The sequence below is a fragment of the Balaenoptera ricei genome, chromosome 14 (genome assembly GCF_028023285.1).
Source record: "Balaenoptera ricei isolate mBalRic1 chromosome 14, mBalRic1.hap2, whole genome shotgun sequence".
NCBI lineage: Eukaryota > Metazoa > Chordata > Mammalia > Artiodactyla > Balaenopteridae > Balaenoptera > Balaenoptera ricei.
In genome coordinates, this window is record NC_082652.1 from 59,081,958 (window position 1) to 59,086,190 (window position 4,233).

General features: G+C 32.0%; 1 non-coding gene across 1 annotated transcript; it reads right to left on the reverse strand.

The window, feature by feature from the left end:
• Positions 1-3,585: 3,585 nt before the first annotated feature.
• Positions 3,586-3,690, reverse strand: LOC132348310 (U6 spliceosomal RNA). Its single transcript, XR_009497433.1, has one exon. It is a non-coding gene; the product is annotated as a U6 spliceosomal RNA (small nuclear RNA).
• Between the last annotated feature and the right edge of the window lie 543 nt (positions 3,691-4,233).

The following is a 4,233-nucleotide window of genomic DNA, read 5'->3' on the forward strand; positions in this document are numbered from 1 at the left end:
GTTATTAGCCTTAGGTAAGTGTAAATTAAACCCACAATGAGCTATCACTATATATGTATCAAAATGGCTAAAATACAATGCTGGTAAGTATGCAGAAAAACTGGATCACTCACACATTGCTGGTGGGTACAGAAAATGATATTGCTACTCTGGAAAACAGTTTGGTAGTTTCTTTTAAAAATATATATATGTAGGATATATATATCGTATATACTACATGTAATACATAAAGCAGCAGTTGCACTCTTGGCCATTTATTGCAGAGAAATGAAGACTTATGTTCACACAAAAACACACTAAAAATGTTTCCCAATTGTTTATAGTAGCTTTATTCATAATAGCTAAAAACAGGAAACATCCCAAATATCCTTCAATGGTTGTGCAACCTGTGGTACAACCATATCATGGAACACCACTCAACAATAAAAAAAAAAAAAAAAAAAAAAATGGAGTGTTGAAACATGCAACAGCCTGGATGAATCTCCATAGAATTATGCTAACTCAGAACAGGTAATCACAAAAGGTTACATAATATATGATTCCATTTAAACAATATTCTTCAAATGACAAAATTACAGATATGATTAATAGCTTAATAGTCGCCAAGTATTATAGAAGAAGTGGCCTATGGCTTCAAAAGGCAACATGTCCCCCACCCCACCCCAATAAACATGTTAAAAAAAAAAAAAAGAAGAGTGGCTCACTTTTATCCATGGCACAACTCAAATACTTTCCCAGAATGCCACTCATTTGCTAAAGAATTACTTCATATCTTTACTTAGTTGAGAATTTTTCAAGTACCATACAGGATAGACTGCTAAACTGTTTACACCTTCGTGGAAAATTTATATAACATTTTCCTTTCACAGTTGGTCTCTCAAAATATATTCTTCCCGGGGCTTCCCTGGTGGCGCAGTGGTTGAGAGTCTGCCTGCCAATGCAGGGGACACGGGTTCGAGCCCTGGTCTGTGAAGATCCCACATGCCGCGGACATCTGGGCCCATGAGCCACAATTACTGAGCCTGCGAGTCTGGAGCCTGTGCTCTGCAACAAGAGAGGCCGCGATAGTGAGAGGCCCATGCACCGTGATGAAGAGTGGCCCCCATTTGCTGCAACTGGAGAAAGCCCTTGCATAGAAACGAAGACCCAACACAGCCATAAATAAATAAATAAATAATAATTAAAAAAAAAAAAATATATATATATATATATATTCTTCCCTATGTCATCCATACTAGATGTAATTAAGGAATTACTCTTATCTTGATTTATATATATTAAATTTTAATGATATGTTTAAATCTCCTGAGAATAAAATGTGTTCTCTCAAAGTTCTCCAAAAATAAATAAATAAATAATAAGGCAACATGAAGTATCCTTATGGCAATGGAAATGTTTTGTATCTTGACTGTATCAATATCAATATCCTGGTTGTGATATTGTACCGTAGTTTGCAAGATGCTATCACTGGAGAAACTGGGTAAAGGAACATGGGATCTCTCTGTATTATTTCTTAAAATTCCATTGACTTTACAACTGTCTCAAAAAAAAAAATCATAAAAATTATTCACTTATGTTTAAAATTATTAAAAAATCTCAAAAAAAATCTTAGCAAACTAGGCATAGAAAACAGCTTGCTTTATTTAATACCAGGTATTTAAACAAAGCAAACATTATGTTTAATAGAGAAATACTAAAACCACTCTCTCTCAGATTGGGATACAAGATAAAAATACTCATTATAAATACCTTTATTCACTTTATATTGGTAATTCTAACCTGTTCAGCTGGGCAAAAATATGACTGATGTTAAAAAAAAAGTTTTAAAAAAGAGGAAAATGTCACTATTCATGGAAAATATATTTTGAGTATGTAGAAAATTTCAAAGAAATTTCAAATAAATAAAATTTCTATTTATTCTATAGATAAATCAGTAGATTGAATAAATGAATTTAGTAAGTTTTCTTGCAACAATGTCAATATAGAAAATAATCAATTTTATTTTTATATATGAGCAACAAAAGATAAGAAATTAAATTATTTAATGGTGTCAATTACCATAACATCACATATATCAAATCTCAAAAAATGAATCTTGCAGAAGTTTTGCAAGAGTCCTACTTAGGAAGCTGGAAAACATTTTGAGAAAAATTAAAGATGATATAAACAAGTAGAAGTGAATGCCACTCTTACAGATTGAAAGAGTCAATATTTTAATGGTGTCAAATTCCCCAAATTGATTTATAAAAACAAACCAAACAGATTTGTAGGGAGGGTGGAGATTCATCAACTAATTCTAAATTAATATGAAAATGAAAAAGGCCAAAAATAGTTACAGCAATCTCAAAACAGAATAATTTCTATGATATGTTGAGATTTACTATTGATCCACAGCAATTAGGACAATATGATATTGGCAGATGGACTGAAAAATAAACTGACAGAATAGAGAACACATACACTAATGAACACTTTTTTTAGATAATAGAATTGGCATTTTAGAGCAGTAGTAAAAAGAAAATATTTTCAATAAATAGTACTGTGAATCAGATATAAATATTGAAACCAATGGACTGGACTTCTACCTTACAATATAAAAAATTATAAATTATAGTTGGGTTTTAAATATAAATATGCAAAGCAAAACAACAAAGTTTCTCAGAGATTTCATAGGAGAATACCTCCAGGGCTTATACTGGTAAGATTTCTTAAAAACTAATATAAACACACTAACTATAAAGTGAAAGATTGACAAATTGAAATACATTTATTAAAATTGATACTACATTAAAACAAAAAAATTGTTTCATGAAAGACACTACTAAGAGAAGAGAAATCAAGCCATAGTGTGGAATAAAGTATATGTAGCAGAAAAAAAAAAAACAAACAAAAAAAACTCATATCTATGATATGTAAAGAATTCCTGCAAATCAATCAGAAAGAGGCAGACTTCTCCAATGAAAAGTGAGCAAGAGACTGAGGGTTTCTTTAAGTAATAACATTTATTATTATAATTTATTGAGCATTGAAACTGTACTGGCATGGTAAAAATACATATTTTTACATTAATTATGTCACAATTCTCAAACTAAGCCTATGAAAAATTTATTCTCACTTCCATTTACAGTTGAGAAATTAAAGATCAGAAAAGTTATATCATTTGCTCAACTTCACACAACTTGTGAAAAGCATGCTACTGTAGAAAAACTTTCATTTACTTATTACCCATTTATAAAATCTTTATTTAGTTTCTAATATGCATTTAACATAATACTAGGTACTGGGGGTATAAAGTTTAGTAAGATGTGACCCTTGTTCTTAAATGACTGTACAAAGGAGGTATAACAAAGTTTAGTTGTAGTTGGAGGTTGAAGAATACATAACAAACCTTCAGCTACCTTAAGAGTCATCTCACTGAGAGAACGGGAGAAGGGTAAGGAAGGAAAGAAATCCCAGGTGGAGGCAGCAGTATCAGAAAAAGTATGATGTAGTTTCCCTTCTCTTCCCTTTCCTTCCCTTCTCTTTCTTTCCTTGGGGTTAGGAGGCAGTGATAGTGGCAACAGGAATTGAGGAGGTAACGTGATAAAAAATGTGCAGAGTTTTACAAATATGCATAACATCTTATACAAGGGCCATGCTAATCTTCTCTGTATTGTTCAGTTTTAGTATGTGTGTTGATGAAGTGAGCACAAGAGATTGAGTTTGTATGAAGAGGTCATTCAAATGGCTGATAAATAAATTTAAACCTGCACAACCTTATTAATAATCAGTAAAAGCAAATTAAAACTATAGTATAATGCAAATGCTTTCCTAACAAATTGGCAAATTTAAAAGACAGACAACATCAAATAGTGGTGAACTTTTGGAGTATGGAGAACTTTTATATACTACAGGTGGAGTGTAAAATGGTGCAACAAGTTTAGAAAACTAGTTTGGGGCTGTCTACTAAAGCTGATCATACATGTAACCTATATGTTGAATTGAATTATTGGTCCTAGTTTTTCTCTGTACTAATATTGTATATCTACACTCTTGCCATGGCCTTATACAGGGTGGAGTATATGTCCCCATTCTACGACTTTAAGCTTGACCATGTGACTTACTTAGGGCAATTGAATGCTAATGAATATGACATGAACAGGGGCATGGAATATTCATGTGCAGTGGGGTTTGTGCTCTTTTGATTCTTCCATCACCATGATAAGAATATTTCCTGAGACGCCCACTGCTTTC